Below are 19,342 nucleotides of genomic sequence, written 5' to 3' on the forward strand. Positions count from 1 at the left end.
GCGGCCGCTCTAAGAGTGTGTTGTATGGTTATGGGCAGGCTGCTAGAAGACTTTGTCCGGCAGCCTGCCCATAACCATAGAAAACAATAGCAATAGCAGTAGACTTATATACCGCTTCATAGGCCTTTCAGGCCTCTCTAAGCGGTTTACAGATAGTCAGCATATTGCCCCCAACAATCTGGGTCCTCATTTTACCCACCTCGGAAGGATGGAAGGCTGAGTCAACCCTGAGCCGGTGAGATTTGAACCGCTGACCTGCTGATCTAGCAGTAGCCTGCAGTGCTGCATTTAACCACTGCGCCACCTTGGCTCTTAACACTCCTAGAGCGGCCGCTGCTGGAAGAATCAGAAGCCGAGTTCCAGAGTTTGGAAGCCGGAGAAGAAATTTTACTCGGAGCTCGGCACCGGCTGCAAGAACAGCTGGCCCAGGGCATGGTGAGGCTGGGAGGCATGAGAGCTGGGGGCGGAGCAGGCGCTTGCGCAACCCCCCTCTCCAGCCAGTTAGAGCTCCATGCACTGACCTAGGGTATCCCGAATGTGCCAAGCCGCAGAAGATGGGGGGGGCGGGCAGAGTGCCACATGGCTTGGCGCCTTAGAGATACTCCCTAGGTTAGTGAATGGTGCTCTGCCCTGCTGGAGAGGGGGTTTGCCGGGTGGCTACTCGTGAGCATGGTCACTCATGGCTGCTTTGCCCCTGAGGCTGTGCCCAGCTCTTTGGGAGCCCGCTCGCAAGGGGGCAGCTGCCCGGCAACTCCCCCCTCCAGCCAGGCAGAACGCCACTCCCCAACCTAGTGGTATCCTGAAGGTGTCAAGCAACATGAGTGTCTTTCTTCTGCCCCCTCCCCAGCTCCTATGGCTTGGTGCCTTCAGGATACTAGGCGCTAGGTCGGTGAGCATTGCTCTGCCTCACTGGAGCGGGGGTTGTCCAGGGGGCTTATTTTGGGGGCAGGGGCTTATATTTTTGCCCACCTGAAAAATGTGGCCAGGCTTTAGTTTCAGGACATGTTGTATTTTTGGGGAAACACGGTATATAGCATCAAACACAACCCCACAAAAATATTTTCAATTCCACTCTTTCCATTAGCTTATAGTGTTAGTATAGGGAATCATTGTTCTCCGCCAGTTAAGATTTCTGGAAGTTGTGATGTCTAACACATTTGTAGGCCATAAATTGTTGGCACACTTTGTTTGCATCCTTGTGACACTTGGCATTCAGAAAATGCATTCTGGCTACCAACTAGGTGGAACATTTTTGCCTTCAACAATATTATCTGTTGGGCAAAATCTTAAAAAGAACTTTGTATGTAAGAAGGCAGGTGTGTGTTTTCTAAAGGTTTATCTACTGCCTAGTTTTTATAATTTCTGTCTTTTCTAATGAAATGCTTGATAAATAAAGATTTCATTGACTGGGTTCTCATGTCTTTGGAATTAACTGACCAAATCCTAATCTATTGCATTGAGCAAACCTTGCTTATGTAGTTATCTTATGCCTCTGAACCCATAAAATTGGCTTCCAATAAATGATGGTTAAAATAACAATATGTGCGGTGTGAACACATCTATAGTATGAAATTTAGCTTTTATCTCTGTATTTTGTCATTTCCCACTTCATTCCTGATGGTCATCTCTTCATAATTTTTCAGCTAATAATAAGGAAGTTCTTGTGGTCTCCTAAAGATTGTATGTACATATTTTCAAACAATCTCTTTCAATCGTCTTCCTTTTATTTATTATAGGCTCAGCAGAAATCAGGACTATTTAATCTTCAGACTCATACTCCCCAAATACTTCTTTTTCCAGCAAATGGGAATAGTTTTAGGCTTAACATTGGAGAAAGGTTTTGTGTAATGATTAAGAAATCTGGCTAGAAACTGGGAGACCATGAGTTCTAGTCCCATCCTAGACATGAAGCTAGCTTGGTGTCCTAGGGCCAGTCACCCTCTCTCTGTCCTAGAAGAAAACAATTGCAAACCACTCTGAAAAAACTTGCGAAGAAAATTGCAGAGACTTTTCCTGGCAGTCTCCAAGAATGATTGAACAAAAGAGAGAGAGAAAAGAAAATTAAGAAAAAAATATTAATGATGCATAAAATAAATAAATATATAATACGGAGTAAACATTTCCTGAATACTCTCTTTAAATTGCAAACTTTTCTGTTGCATCCTAGGCCTTCCAGCCAAATTGAATTTCTGTTTAATTTCAATGCTGCTTATAAATCCATGTTGTCTGTCTGTCTGTCTGTCTCAGTAAGGATAAGTCATAGAATTCTTTCTTCATACTGAGAAAAATTAATAAAATTGTTGACTAGTGTGGTGAGAAAAAATTTAAGAAGCATAGCTGTCTCTCCGTTATGAGGCAGATTGATATGTAGTCCATTCTTGAGAGAGAATGGAGAGACCGCCTTCTGCCGATTACCTCCCTCCGTCCCATCAGATCGCACAGATTGGGCCTCCTCCGAATTCCATCCGCCAGTCAATGCCGACTGGCGACTACGCGGAGGAGAGCCTTCTCAGTAGCAGCTCCGACCCTTTGGAACGATCTCCCCGTGGAGATTCGTACCCTCACCACCGTCCAGACCTTCCGCACAGCCCTCAAGATCTGGCTATCCCGTCAGGCCTGGGGATAAGATCCTAATCTGCCCCGCCCGAATGCTGAATGAATGTTGTGTTTTACTGTTTTATTTTATTCACATATTTTATGTTTTGTCTTGCACTCCCTCCCACGAATTGTAAGCCGCCCTGAGTCCCCTCAGGGAAAAGGGCGGCCTATAAATGCCAAATAAAACTAAAAAAAAACTAAAAACATTCTCCTAAGTTATTTCTGTAGTCCATTCTCCTAAGTTATTTTCATAGAATTTTGTTTTATAAGTATTAGACTGATAGGTTCCCTGTCTTTTAGGACAGGATATTAAAGGAGGCTTAAACATAAACCACACAGAAACACCAAATCATAATAAACAAAGAGGAAACACAGCCACATAAAAGCATAAGTAACATTCAATTTCTGTCTTCAACATTCAGTTGTGTAGTTAACCAAACAGACCAGACAATGCAACATTAATTAAAAAGTTGGATGTGTACCCAGCCGATAAGTAAATCAAGCCCCACCCATCCCCAATGTTTAAGCCGTACATTTTGAGGAACATAACTATTTATCTTAATAAAATGAGAATCACATTTTACATGCTATTTGCATATATTAGACTTTCCTTACCTATATTCTGCCACTTAACATCTGGACAGTACATAAGGCGATTTTCAGGCCACTGTGTTAGTGTTGTGATAAAATGGCATGGGTCCAGGTTATCTGAGGAACCGTCTCACCCCAATGGGACTATAGTCCATGCCACCAATGATGGCAAAAGGGGCATGCTGCTTTTCTAAATCATGTCCATTGAGCCACCAACTGACCACTGTTATGGAGGGAGTATTTACTGTACAGTAACAAATGAACATATTTGCATGTTATAGGAATGCAATTTCCAGCTGATTATAAAGGAATCCCTACTAACAAGAAGAGTAGTTGGAACCCATATCCTTAGATATGTTCTAAGATTCTCTTCCATTGCATATGCAGCAGCAGAAGTTGGAAAACCAACTCTGGCAGGATGTCTCTGGGGAATTCTCAATCATCCAGGTCATGGTTGTCCCAAAGGTGCCTTTTTCCCCCCCAAAAGGTAACTGGACTTTTTTTTTGGGGGGGGGGTTCCCATTGAAAACCTTCAGCTTCTCATCCAAGAAGCTTTTTCAGGAAAACAAAACAAAAACAAAGTCCAGCTGTCCTTTGGGACAAACATGACCTGGATGATTGAGAATCTCCATAGACATCCTGCCATGTTCACTGAAGAAGCTTCTTGGATGAGAAGTGAAACGTTTTCAAAAGAACAAGAAAGTCCAGTTACCTTTTGGAAAAAGAATCTTAGGTGCTCTGGGAAGATGGTTTAGTTTGTAACCTTGTGCTGAGCAGTGGTTGGAGCCGCCGACTTCAGTGCTCCCAGACCAACTGTGGGTTTTTATATTGATTATATTGATTTAGCAATAGCAATAGCACTTAGACTTATATACCGCTTCATGGTGCTTTTACATCCCTCTGTAAGCAGTTTACAGAATCGGCATATTGCCCCCAACAATCTGGGTTCTCATTTTACCCACCTCGGAAGGATGGAAGGCTGATTCAACCTTGAGCCTGGCAGGATTTGAACTGCTGAACTGCAGCTAGCAGTGAGTGGAGGTAGCCTGCAGCACTGCACTCTAACCACTGCACCACCTTGGCTCTTACTTAGCTGCTTTTGTAACACACAGCTTGTAAGATCTTCTAAGTGCCTTCAGGATTTTTAGGGCCCTTCAAGAAAAAGTAGCTTTCCATTATTATTGTTTTATAGAAACCATCCCTCAGAACTGTCCAAACCAAGTTGGCATTAAAGAAAAGCTGAAACGCGAAGAGTTTTGGATTTGCCCAAAAGCACAACCTTCTCCAGTCTAGTGTCCACTTTTAAATTTGGGAGCTATAGTTCCTACAATTCTCACTTTGGACCCCAAAGACAATGTTACCTGTACCTTGGGAAACCATATAATTCCAAAAGCTAATTGGGAAACCATATTGGGAAACCATATTGTGGGAAGCCCCGCTCCCAAAGAATGAAATATTTTTGAAAATATTAAAAAAGGCAGTATATTATATTTCCTTAAATGAGAAATGGAGAGACATGTTTTCAGAGGCAGAAAGCAGCCCCAGTCTTTCTTAATAGCCCACAGCAGATGCCAGCACTTAAGAAGATTATTGTATTGTATTGTATTGTATTGTATTGTATTGTATTGTATTGTATTGTTACATTACATTACATTACATTACATTACATTACATTACATTACATTACATTACATTACATTACATTACATTACTATACTATACTATACTATACTATACTATACTATACTATACTATACTATACTATACTATACTATACTATACTATACTATACTCTATACTCTATACTCTATACTCTATACTCTATACTCTATACTCTATACTCTATACTCTATACTCTATACTCTACTCTACATTACACTACACTACACTACACTACACTACACTACACTACACTTATAATATATCCCCAAAACTAATGGAGAGCATAGTTGGAGAAAGCCATGTTAGATTCTGGTGCTGGCTCTCAGCTGAAAAAACTTTTTGTTCCTCAGCCTTGTGTGTCAAAACCATTTGTCTAGCTGTCCTCTCTTAACCATCTTTCAACTTTAAAATAAAAATTAGCTATACCCCAAACCAGTAACCTGTTCCAGTGTTGAGATCATTTTCTTTTTCTTCTGATGTATTAGTTTATTGTATTTATATCTAGTCTTTCTCAGGAAATAAATAGGATTTATCAGACTTACCCATTAACTGAAGGTTTAAATCTGGACCTTTCCTGTCTGGAAAAGGACGCTCTGCATCTTTGATAGATTTCCCCTTTTCTTGGTTTGTATTTCTTCAGGAGCCTTTGCTCAGGGTTTCTCTCACAAGTGTTCACACACCATTTCAATCCTGATGTTCCCAAGCCATTCCAGTATATGAAATCCAGAGATATTACAATGAATAGTATACCTATACACAACCAGAAAGCAATAGATAGAAACTAACTTGATGATTTGGGGCACATTTGTTCTGACCTAGGCTTCACAAAATAACAAAGCAGACTCCTTGTCCTGACAAAAGCACTTTTTATTAAGCTAATGTGAATTCCTCTCATTCACATCCAGCAAAGTCCCTGCAAACAGTCTTTCAAGGGTGAATTTACAACCACCGACCTTATCAGGCTTGGAGAGCTGCCAGGACGATATCTTCCAAACGCAAAGCTGTACAAGAAAATACTTGGCAAGGAGTGTCTGAGAGTCACGAACAAATCTTCATAGTAATTAAACAAAAAAATTGTCTCCTGCAACTCCCTTCCCCTTTCGCTCCTCTTTATTCCCTATGGGAAGGATCATTCACCGTCCACCTCTATCTTTACTCCCAAGTCAGTACTTGTTCCTTAACGGTTTCCTTCTCCTGGCAGCTCTGCGCATGCGCACATCGAGAACAGGCTCCAGCTGTTCTTCTGCCCCAATGATCTCTAACTCCGAAGGCAGCTGATAACTGGTGGACAGCCATGGCCTCATCTCTGCCTCCGACACAGAGCCCTCATCAGAGCCTTCCCCAGACTCCAGGACTGGCCCATGTTCCTCCCCAACCTCCTCACTGTCTGAATCTGCCGCCAGCTCTACTGGCCGCTGGAGGGCCACAGCACTATCTTTCTTCCCCAACCCAGCTTTACTTCACAGGGCTGTTGTAATAGGAATAAAATGAAGGAAAATCCCTATGGTAGCTGACCTCAGTTCCTGCTGGAAAATCAGGATATACGGTACATTGAATAAGTTCATATCACAAGAAAATGTGCTGGTTTTCTTGTCACTGTTTGTTTCTGTTTGTTGGTCCAAAGCACAGTAACAATCTTATACTCTATCACTTTTTAGCCCACTTGAATACCCAGATCTCACCACGAATCAGCCAAAACTGATTGTCATCCTGTTCACCAGCCAACAGGACAGGGCAATGTAAGAATGAACAGGAAATGTGCATTTAAAATAATTTGTTTGTTACAGACCCATAGCGATTGCATTGCATATGCAAATCTGCAACTTTGTAATATTTGCGTAATTTATTTAAATGGTGGTTTGACTTTTATACAATGGAAATCAGTAATTAGGCAGTACTGAGACGCTAAAGCGTGTTTTGATATCTGGATGTAGAATTCAAGGAACATTTCTTTGTTTATGGTATATCCCCCCCCCCTAAAAAAAAAGTCTTCGCTCAGTTACCCTATTCCCCATTCAAAAATCTTGTCTCCTGAGACTTTTGCATAAACGGTTGTTAGCTTTTGTATTTTGATGCTGCTTCAAGTGCCACTGGAAATATTTTTTTTTGCTTTTTGACTTTTTCAAGCAATTTTTTTTTTCATGTGACATCAATATGCAAGTCTCTTTTGGGCTATGAAGAGAGGCAGAAGAATTTCAGAGCGTTTCCCGATGAAAATAAAAATGGAAAACCAGCCATGATTCTATACATGTTCTTTAGAATAACCAGTATAAGTTTGTTTAATCAATATAAGTTTGCTTCTCCCAAACACAGGAAACTAATTATAGTTAATTAAGTACCAGGGAGCCCAGATCAACTCATGATAACTAATCCTGTTAATGTGCCCTTCTTCATTATCTTCCCTTTCATTCTACAGTCTTGCCAAATGTCATTTAGTGTGAGTTTCTATTTGTTGATTATTGTATCACATCAAGGGGCAATTAATATTTATTTGGTTGAGGAGGAATAGATTTTTCTTGCTGTCCATGAAACTCTTAGTAACTATCTACACATTCCTAATTAAAAGAGGTTTCCTTCTCTTCTTTCCACTCCCTTTTACAGTGTCTAGCTTTCACAGTGCAGTGGTGGGTTACGATCGGGGCATACCAGTGCCTGCTGGGAGCACCAGCTACCATTCTGGTACAGTGCTCCGGAGGGCCCACCTGCCTGCCCGCACTCCTTACCGGTATTTGAGGTTTTTGGGGCTTACAGGCATGGAGCATACGGCGCTTGTGCGACACTTCGCCAAGCAGCTGGAGCTTCACGGAGGCGTCGCAGAGCATCATGGAGCGTTGCGGGCAGTGAGTATGCATGCGCGTGCTGTGCACTTGTGCATGCGCGCTGTGCACCTTCATGTGGTGTATGCCCGGCCCCATTGCACCCTACCAGTTGCAACAGGATCCGGAACCCACCACTGTTTCACAGCCTTAGCATTTCCACTGAAGAGGGGGGGGGAAATCAATGTTTTAATTGTTCTTTTTTAAAAAAAATAATAATTTTATTAAGCTTTTTTAAAACATTAAAAAACAAAACACACATTTCCACTCATTACAGCGAGTCCATATCAGTATTGTTGATATCATTCATATTGACATAAGCTCTATTTCTATATTCTCTAATAAATTCTATAATGTATAATCTATCATATAATCACTTAAAATATATTAATATTTACAGATTTATACAGTGTTACCATGTTTGTCGTAAATAATACTTAGTTCTTATACAGTATCTATAGGTTTGCGTGAAGCCTATAAAACACAAACAACTTGTCAGAAAATCTTTAGTTTTAGATGCTGTTTTTGTGTCAGGCTTCAAAATTAATTGTTCTAATATTTAGTTTTCTTATTTATTTAAATTGTGCTATAGTCAAAAACCCAGAGAAAAAAGACATTTGATTTAGAGTGAGCCAAATATGAAAGATTGGGAAAAAATTAAGGTATATAAAAACGATGAACATGTTTATCCAAGTAAGTGTTAAATATCAAACAGCAGTAGGGGAAAAAGCAGGATTTGGTGACCTTTCTAGAGATCATGGGCAAAGTTTCAGTCAAAAGAAGGAAATGTTCTTCCTCTAAGCTATCATTGCTGTTAATTAAGAGGGGAACTATTAAGTCTGCTTGGCAAGCTGAGTAGAAAGAACACTACGGAAGCCCATTTGAGACCAATTCAGTTTTCCTCAATGGGCAGAGACCTAGTTAATCTTACAGTGGCATACTGTTAAATCTCCCTCACAGCAACAAAGATGACAGAACATTGAATCCAGCAGATGTGAGGGCTTTCCTATGAATTGGGTATAAAATATTGGCTAAATAACTCTTTAGAGAGACTCTATGCAGATATATCCTGCACAAAGTAGAGAATTTAGATTTTTCTCTGTTTTATTATCAAAACCGAGCCCCATTCTTTCAGTTCTCTCAGATTTCTCTCAAAGCAAATGTTGGAAGTTAAAACCCACCCTTCTAGAGAAATGTAATATTTTAGGAAATATTAAAATGGCAGAATATTTCCCCTAAAAAGAGAAGTAGAAACTCAAGAGAGGCAGAAACTCAGTTGCCCCCATCTTTGTGAATGAGCCATTAAGGCTTGAGACAGTCTACTCTACATAACAAGGGTAGGATTAACCCTCTACCGATCTCACCTCATGGCACCTGGGAAGAAGCAATGCTCAACCAAACCTGGACTCAAAACACAGCCTATAGAGTTGCCCCCGCATGGCCCCATGGGAGTCTGGTAACCAATCAGAGTACAAGCTCAAGTTCAAAGTCCAGAGAGGGCATAAAACCAGGGACTTTCAGCATCTCTGCCCTTCTTCTTCACCCAACATCTTGAAGCATGTGATCCTGTTCAGGAACTCAAGCCCTGTGATCCTATTCACCATTAAACCATCTTTCCAAACAGCCTCCCTGTTTCCAGTGTCTTTTTCCCCATTTGGAACTGAACCCAGAAGGACATTTCTTCCAACACAAGTAAAGGTCAAATATTGAGCTGATAAAAGCTATAGAGATTTTATGTCCATCTCTATAACCATTTTCCATGATGGCATATATTTATCTGAGAAGTCAGATCTGGGAAGACAGTGAGCTGTCAAAAAATCTGTGCCAAATTTTCAAGCAACAGATATACTCAAACCTCTGTGCAGATTAAGTCTAGATTCCAATCTCAATAGAGAAGTGGGTATACATTGGGGAAACTTCCAAGAACGCTTGTAGAAATCTGGATTGAACATCTTGAAAAGGGATTCTCGTGTTAATTACGTAGAGCCGAGGTGGCGCAGTGGGTAGAGTGCAGTACTGCAGGCCACTTCAGCTGACTGCTAGTTCAGCAGTTCAGCGGTTCAAATCTCACCGGCTTAGGGTTGACTCAGCCTTCCATCCTTCTGAGGTGGGTAAACTGAGGACCCAGATTGTGGGGGCGATATGCTGACTCTGTAAACCGCTTAGAGAGGGCTGAAAGCCCTATGAAGCGGTATATTAAGTCTAACTGCTATTGCTATTATCTACATGCTATGTATCAACTGACTGTTGATGTGCACTGTGACTATTTGTACTGTTTTCTATTGTTTGAACATAATTACTATAGTTGCAGTTGATATAGTTTCCACGCTTTACCTCAGAAGTAGGTATGAACCACTTAGGTCAGGGGTGTCAAACTGAATTACTTCGAGGGTTGGATCAACATTGTAGTTCTCCGTGGGCCAGCTAGGGTGAGGAAGATGGGACGGACGCATCCTGCAGCATCCTGCCGGCCAAAACAGGGTGGGTGGGGGGAATGTTTGCCTCCCCCACGCACCGTTTTCAACCTGCATGGCCTCCTGCAGCACTTCACCAGTCAAAAGGGAGAGCCATGCGTGACCACGCTTTGCCCCATTTTCAGCCTGGACAGCCTCCTGCAGCCTCTGCTAGCCAAAACATGGTACAGAGGGCTGTCCGCGACCCTTCACACTCCGTTTTGGCTGATAGAAGCACCACTGGCCTGTCCTTTGTTATTCCCAGGTCAGCCCTGCAAGCCAGATTTAAGCACCCTGTGGGCCAGATTTGGCCCGCGGGCCTTGAGTTTGACACCCCTGACTTAGGCAAATTCATAACAAATCCAAGAACTAATAAGCGTTTTTTTTTTTAAATATAGAAAGCCATACCAACAAATTTCAGCAACTATAGTAATTCAAGAATAAGCTGTATGTATTCAAATCATAATCAAGCCCTCTTCTGTTTCATTTTCCTTCCTGTTCTCCTTGGCATCATCTTTGAGTAGGCTGGCTTGTCTCCATCTAGCCTTTAATTTTGTAACTATCTGAATTGGAGTTATGTTATTTTTTATGTGATGATATCAAAATGAACTGTTTGCAGAATAGTTTTGTGGGGCCAGGTGGGTCTTTCGAGATCACAGAAGTTTCAAAATTAGCATTCAGAAGAAGAACATTTGATTCTCACCGAATAGTCACGAATGAGAGGCCTTTGGGAGAACATCACAGCTATAGCTGGTGACTAGGGTTTCCTTTCTACGACAGAGACCAAGAGTTTGAATGAAATCCCTACTTTCATTTAATGGGAATAGCAGTACCATCAGCATCAGGCTTGTTCTCTTGGATGAGAAGCGAAACATCTTTAAAGAAAAACCAGAAAGCCCAGTTGCTTCTTGAAAAAGCACCTTTGAGACAACCATGACCTGGATGATTGAGAATCTCCATAGACAGCATTAGGCTTGTTGGCCAAATTCAGAACTGAAACTCAAGTTTTTTATCAGGATTTGACCTAAAGTTTAGTATAGATGCTTAAAAGGAGAGTGGGGCCTTGAAGGACGGGAGGAAAAGCCAACTTGGAGTTCTAGTGGTAAAGGTAAAAGTTCCTCTCGCACATAGTTGTTCCTGACTCTAGGGGGCGGTGGTCATCTCCATTTCAAAGCCAAAGAGCCAGCACTGTCCGAAGATGTCTCTGTGGTCATGTGGCTGGCATGGAACACTGTTACCTTCCCACCAAAGGTGGTTCCTATTTTTCTAGTTCCATTTTTACGTGCTTTTGAACTGCTAGGTTGGCAGAAGCTGCATCACTCCGTTATGCAGAGCTAGGGATTCGAACCGCCGAACTGCCGATCTTTCTGATCGACAAGCTCAGCGACTTAGCCACTGAGCCACCGCATCCAGTTGTCCTAGTGTACAATCACTTAAATATGAGCCAGTAGTGTGGGTCACCAGCCAAAACAGCCAATGGGACTGCATTAATATAGGGATAGAATCAAGATCACGTGAAGTATTAATATTGCTTTATACAGCCTTAATAAGGCCACACTTAGAATGTTGCATCCAGTTTTGGTTTCCGTATTATAAAAAAAAGATGTAGAGATTCTGGAAAGAGTGCAGAAAAAGGCAACAAAGATGATTAGAGGAATGGAGCCTAAAACATATAAAGAATCATTGCAGGAATTGGGTTTGTCCAGTCTAGTGAAAAGAAGGACTAGGGGTGAAATGATAGCAGTGTCCCAAAGTTTGAGGGGCTGCCACAAAGAAGAGGGGTGGGGGTTTATCCTATTTTCCAAAGCACCAGAAGGCAAGGCAAGAAACAATGGGTGGAAATTAATCAAAGAGAGAAGTAACCTAGAACTAAGGAGAAATTTCCTAAGAGGGAGAACAATTAACTAGTGGAGAAGCTTGCCTTCAGAAGTTATGGGTGCTCCATTCCTGGAGGCCTTTAAGAAGAGACTGGACAGTCACTTGTTTGGAATGGTATAGGGCCATGATTACGAACCTATGGCACGCATGCCATAGGTGGCACATAGAGCCCTCTCTGCAGGCATGCCAGCCGTCACCCCAGCCCAGCTCCATCATGCATGAGCATGCACCTCCTGCTGGCCAGCTGGTCTTCAGGTCTCTGCTGTGAATGAGCAGGAGCAGGTCGCATGCAAACAGCACACACGTGCATGCGCAGGGGGTGGGGCGCATGCAATGGGGGTGCACATGCATTGCATTTTGGGGCCTCGCACTGCACCCCCACGCCCCGTTTTGACTTCCAGGTTGGTGCAGGAGGCTTTCCAGGCTCAAAACTGCACCCTGTTTGGGGCCTGGAAAGCCTCTTCCACCAACCGGGAAGCCAATAATGGGTGAGGGTGCTGGGCAGGGTGCATTAGCAGGGGAGGGCACAGGGGGGTCATGTACGCATTGAAATATGGGTGCGGGGTCATATGCACGCAACAGCGTGCTTTCGGCACACAATGACAAGAAGGTTAGCCATCACTGGTATCGGGTGTTGGACTAGAAGATCTCCAAGATCCCTTCCAAGTCCCTTCTTCTGTTATTTTGTTAAGGCAATAGTCAAATTACAGGGACTTGATTCTGGGCCAAGAAAATGAGAAAACAACTCAGACAAGTGCCTCCCTTTGTTTACACAAAGATAAAGTGAGAGACAGGAAAACACGTTCAGATTTGCAAGATTCTGTTGCCATAACTATTACAATAAAAGTGGTTCTGATCACTATGGCATGGGTTTCTTAGTCTGCTTTCCCTTGCAGGGCTGATGGAGAGGAACCAAGCTGCATCTTAGTTTTGCTCCCTTTTGGGGAACAAATGGACTCTACATTACCCTAAGAAACCATAAAGGACTTTAGGCATTTGATTATTTTCATGCAATTTTGCAATGTCAAAATAACCAAAAAAACTCCATTGATCAATAGAGAAAATAGCCAATTTCTCCAACAGCCTGTTTCTGGTGATTAAATTTTAAAAAAATGACCATTTCAATGAAGGCAACATTTTTAAAAAGATGGTCCTAGGACTATTGATAGGTTTTCTTTTAGATGATTAAAGACAAGACACTGCTGAGATCTGTTTATGTAAATCTAGACCAGAGGTCGGCAACCTTAAACACTCAAAGAGCCATGAGGGTCTTAACAGGAAGCCCCCTCCATTCAATTTTGGAGCTAACCGGAAGTCCGATTTCCCCACCATAACGTCTCCTCCTAGCATGGCATCCTTTCTCCTCTACCTGTCCTACCCAAAAGCCCTATCAATATAAAACCTACCCCTTGCCATAGAGTCTCCTCCTGGCAAGCCCTGCTCTCTCCCCCCAACTGGAAGCTCCTCTCAAAATTGCGCCAACTGCCGACAGGGAGCCACAGCAGAGGGATGAAAGAGCTGCATGCGGCTCCAGAGCTGTGGGTTGCTGACCTGTGGTCTAGACGGCTCCTCCGCCAAGGTGCTATCCTGCACTGGCCACCTAGCATACCATTCTGATCCTTGTTATTATCCTTATCCTTGACTCATGCATTGTGCTCTACATATGTCTCCCTTGAGGACCCCTCAGAAGCTTAAACTGACCAGAATACAGCAGTGCAGGCAGTGATGGGCAAACCTCAGCATGCCCATGTGATACCTCTGCTCCGTAAACTTGCCAATTTGCTATCAGATCTGTTTCAAGATGCCGATGTGGCTGCAACCTATAAAGCACACAACCTAGTTGTTTGAAGAATCACCTATCTTCCATGGTGTCTTCCTGGCAAATATGAGTTGGCAGAGTTGGTGCATTCTGGGTCCTTAAATGAAGTAGTGTCATTTTATCAGGACTCTTGAAGGACACCTTCTCTGTAGCAGCTCCTTCCCTCTGGAAGAAGGTTCTCTCTAAGATCCAAGTGGGTCTCACCATGATGACATTCCAAAGTCCTAACTGTTCTGCCAGCGTGGCACGACAAAACCGCGGTCGACTAAAGCGCACCCGATTAAACCGCGTCGCTGACGTCATCAACAGGGCGACAGAAGGGTGCTTTAAATAGCGCTTTGAAAGCAAGCCGATTCAACTTAAGGTAAGGGTTAGGTTTAGGGTTAGGTTTAGGGTTAGGTTTAGGGTTAGGTTTAGGGTTAGGTTTAGGGTTAGGTTAAGGGTTAGGGTTAGGTTAAAGGTTAGGGTTAGGTTAAGAGTTAGGTTAAGGGTTAGGATTAGGTTTAGGGTTAGGTTAAGGGTTAGGTTTAGGGTTAGGTTTAGGGTTAGGTTAAGGATTAGGTTTAGGGTTAGGTTTAGGATTAGGTTTAGGGGGGTTAGGTTTAGGTTTAGGGGTTAATTTTAGGTTTAGCGTTTACATCGTGCTTCTGTTTCCGCGCTGTTGTCGCCCTGTGATGACGTCAGCTATGCGGTTTCGTCGAGCGCGCTTTAGTCGAACGCGGTTTTGTGGTGGAACCTTCTGCCAGGCCCTGAGTTAGAATAGCTAGAGCCCCTTGTTATATATTAGTGATAGATATTCTGTGTTGTCAGTTGGACTTCACTTCCCCTTTTTCTTGATTTGCAGGGTTTTAGACATATTAAATTGTTTTTCTGTTTATTGTACTACGAACTACCTGGAGTTCTGCAGTAAAGCAGCACCTAATAATTGATTAAAATAAATAACTAAATAAACCTTTCATGATTTGACACTGCTTTCTTCTCCATCCTGTCCATTTTCCTATCTCTCAGCTCAAGAAAACAAAATTACTTCTCCGCCTTCAATTCCTTGTAATCAATTCTAAATTCACTAACCCTGCCAGGTGTTTTCATTTTTGTCTTCTGAATATTTAAGGTTATTTTTCATTTCCATTTTTACTTTCATAAGTAAATAGAATAGAACAATTAAATGTAAATAGAGAAGCAGGGGTTCCAAACCAATTGAAGAGTAAAATAAAACCATTTTTCCGGTGTTGAGCCCAAAGCGAATAATGAGGAGAAATGACATAAGCAGATAGTGAAATTTCTTCTGGGAGTGTTAATCAGAACAGTTGTTAACTTTTCAACTACCCTTTTTGTTGTGCTTGTAAGCGAAGTTTAATTTGTAGAATGGAACAGATGAAGCACTTTTATTATCTAAATGTTGCTTCAGATTAACACACTGCCAAGAAGGCAGCTTTGTTACAGAATAATGTTAATGAACTGCGGAGGTCAGCTTTAACTATATCTGTGTGTTCCTCAAAATTATCCCCCTGGGGTATTTCCACATGGAACCACTTCTATTCCTCAGTTCCTCCCAAATGGATTGTAAAAGAGACTTGCCAATAGCTTTTGTTCCCTGAGAAGACCATGAGTTAGAACTGGGCAGGCAGGTGGGTTCCTACCAGTTCAGAACGGTTCAGCCAAGTAGGTAGTAACTTGGGCGGACATGTGCCTGAACCGGTCCTATCCATGGTGCCATCTTGATTTTCGGTTCTGCACATGCGCAGCGCAATCTTCACTGCATAAATGTAATTTTTTTCCCAACATGCGCATGCACTGACCTTTTTAGATGCAAATGTGCACGCGTGTGGAGTGTGTGTCTGGCGTGTGTGTGAGTGAAGCGAGAGTGCGTGCACAATTTTTTTTGGCGCACTGAATTGGCAGGAATGCTGGCAGCAATCCACCCCTGCTGGGCAGGTCCCTTTTTCCACCATGACACTGATTGTGGTGATGTGTCATTGTGTGAAATGCTTCCAACCAATAGTGGACACAGCCTTGTTGCTCATTGACAAGTAGCTTCTGGGCCTTAGGAGAAGTGACTTCAATTGATGCAAAAGAGCTGATGAAAGCAGATCAGTATCAGATCTTTTACATTGGGCCTTCGGACCTGCCACATTTTCTGCTCCGGAGAAAATGGGAGGGGGGATTATATGGAGTATGGGTGAAATATAGTCTAAATAACCTTCGTTTCTCAGAGAGTCAAGGACAACTAGCCCTGCACATGGAGTGGGAGGCATCTCCAGTTGGGATGGTGCCTGAATGGGCCACGTGATGGACATGTGGATGCCGGGCAGGAACCTGAGCTTTCACTTGGGTGGGGAAAACCTGGAAGCTTTCAGATTCGGGTTTCCCCAGATGTGCCAATATGACACCTCTAATAAAATGGAACTTTGAGGAAAATGAAGCCTCACAGTCTTCTTTCACTGTGGGTGTTACTTGGAACCCTGACAATCAGCCCATCTGAAAGCTCTGGATAGGGGTAATGACTTAATCCTCTGAGATGTTTCATCACATCAGCGTAGAGTGACATGTCTGAGATGAATCGAAGTCATCCACAGAGACCTACTAGTTAGTTCTCTCTAGCTCAGTCATTCAATCATATCTTGCCCAAGCTGCTGCAGATCTTGGAAAAGTAACAATCTTCTCGCTTCCACTTTTCACAAGGGAGAAATAAAGTAAATCAATGGTGTATCTCTCTCATGTTCTTAGTATATGTTATGCGTCTTTATTAATTTGCAGAACGACAAGGCATCAGCCTGAACGTTTGTAACAGGAGGAAGTTGACTGGATATCCATCTATCATGGCTCCTGCTTTAAAAGACCCACAGAGAGCTATGAAATGGATGCTACCATACCATCCGTTTTGTTACGACATGCTTCTTTCTCTAATGCCTAATGTCTTGTACTAATTGTTGAAGTGGAGGAGAAAAGTGGTAAGACTTAAACTGGATACTTTTTAGGCTACAGCAATTCAAATTCATTGTAGGGATGTATTTCTTACCTTCCCCATTTCCATACCACTGGATTACAGGTAGGACTTGACTTACAACTGTTCAGTGACCATTCAAAGTTACAAGAATACTGAAAAAAGTGACTTATGACCAATTTTCACACAACTGTTATAGCATCCCCATGGTCATACAATCAAAATTCAAATGCTTGGCAGTCGACTCCTATTTATGTATGTATGTATGTATGTATGTATGTATGTATGTATGTATGTATTTATTTATTTATTTATTTATTTTATTTTATTTGTCAAACATTTACGAGATAACAAGTATGTTAAGTATAAACATGGACATGAGCAGAAGAAATGGGTATGAATAAATGGGGACAATAAGACAAGGATGGTAGGGATGTTGGTGCGCTTATGCATGTCCCCTTACAGATCTCTTAGGAATGGGGAGAGGTCCATGATAGACAGTTTAAGGTTAAGGTTACGGGGGGGGGGGGGCGGGTTGAGAATGTAACAACAGATTCGGGTAGTGCATTTCAGGCATTGACCACTCTGTTGCTGAAGTCGTATTTTCTGCAATCTAGTTTGGAGCGGTTTATCTTGAGTTTGTATTGTCAACTTGTAAAGCATTTCCATGACTACTATCAAGTTGATATCAAAAAAGGGAGGAAAGGGAGGAGCATTCCATGCATACCTTTGACCAGAGTCAGGTCTCATATTCTTACAGCTGGCGTGTGAAATGCGCCTGTTCATAGCCTGCCGCAGCACCTTGTTGGTGGATGTGATTTATGACACAGACAGAAGGGAGGGGATACAGGGGTAAAGTTCAAACGCAATTAAGTGAAAATCCGTTTCAGCTCCACAAAAGAACATGCCAAAATGTTGATCCTAATACATGAATGGATTTCTTTTGAATTTTGTCTCGCTCGTAAATTAATTGGGTCATCTTTTGGAAACTTCACATGTTTCTCTTGTTGCCCATGTATTATTGCGGTTAAAGCTGAAAGTAGTCATTGACAGGTAGGATGTTGTAGCAGGCAATTTTGTGTACTACGCTTAGGTCAGACTGGCATAGTTCCAAGTTGTCCAAGTCCAACATTTCAAGTCTGGAAGTGTAAGGTATATTGTGAGCAGAGGAGTGAAGTACTCTTCTTGTGAAATATCTAGCTGGACTCACTCGATTGATGGTTGCAGCGTCCCAAGGTCATGTGATCTCCTTTTGCGACCTTCTGACAAGCAAATGGTGGAGCCGGATTCACTTAACAACAGTTTGACTAATTTAACAACTACAGTGATTCACTTAACAACTGTGACAGGAAAGTTCATAAAATGGAGCAAACGCACTTAACGTTTTTTTAACCTAGCAATAGAAATTTTGGGCTCAGTTGTGGTAGTAAGTCAAGGACTCCCTATATTCAAAATCTCTTCCTGCTACCCATAAAAAGGAAATAAAAGCCATATCTGGATTTTAGTTTAGCAAGTTGTGGAATCCAGTAAGTGTGGTTCGCACTCAATGATTTATATGATTTATCATACGAGCAGTCAATTTTATTTAAAACCCATTCAAGAAAACAAATCATGACTTTATGCATTGTGTGAACCTGTCCAAAGACCCACAGAACCTGTTATCAAGACTTGGTCTGGCAATTAATACAACATTAAGGCAGAAGATTACATTATAAATGTTAGGCAGATGTTCCTTCTGAATACGTATATTTGCCGTTCAGAATGTTCTTAACACTATAGGGATCACATAGCATGCCCTATGATTGGAAATCTGCCTAAATAACTTCAGATGGCTAAAGAATCAGTGGGAAAAAGTGGGGGGAGCCAGTGTATGCAGGTGTACGAGTGTGTGTTTATGTGGGTTGTGTATGCATGCACGCATACGCGCGGGCAGTGCTGAAAATTCTAAGGTCAAAAATTCTGCCTATTAATGGAAATGTTTGCTCTAAGGATTCCAATCTGTATCACCAATTATCTGTAATTTAAACATTACACAAAAGGACACAAAATTGCCCGTGGTGATTATTCTTCAAAGAAAGTACTATGCTTCTTTATTTATATAAACTTTAGATGAATTCAATTCCCTTCCTTCCTATCCCCTTCCTTTTTGAATTGTATTATAAGCCTTTGGGTATGGGTCTCATCACATGTATGTATATATGTACAGTATGTTTTTTTGGGAGTATAAGATGCTCTGAAGTATAAGATGCACCTAGATTTTGGGGAGGAAAACAAGGGAAAAATATCTGCCTCTGCCTCTCAGCAATTTGCCTCCTTGCAACAAACATTACAGACAATATACACTGTTTGTAATGTTATATTTCAGACTATACTATACTATAGATGCTGTTAAAATTGATGTGCTTTCTGGAAGTGTAGTTATTCTCTGCTATTTAAAAGAACAATAGCAGGGGGCCTCTTCAGATCAAGCATTTATTTTAAAAAGCTTCTTCATTTTGTTAAGTTGTCTAGAATAATAATAAAGCAGTCTTTAAAAAATAAGTCTAATAATTTGAACATTCTATAGGCATTTATAGTTGTT

The sequence above is a fragment of the Thamnophis sirtalis genome, unplaced genomic scaffold, assembly GCF_051295495.1.
Source record: "Thamnophis sirtalis isolate CommonGarterSnake01/CBP01778 unplaced genomic scaffold, rThaSir2_p1.2 scaffold_5, whole genome shotgun sequence".
NCBI lineage: Eukaryota > Metazoa > Chordata > Lepidosauria > Squamata > Natricidae > Thamnophis > Thamnophis sirtalis.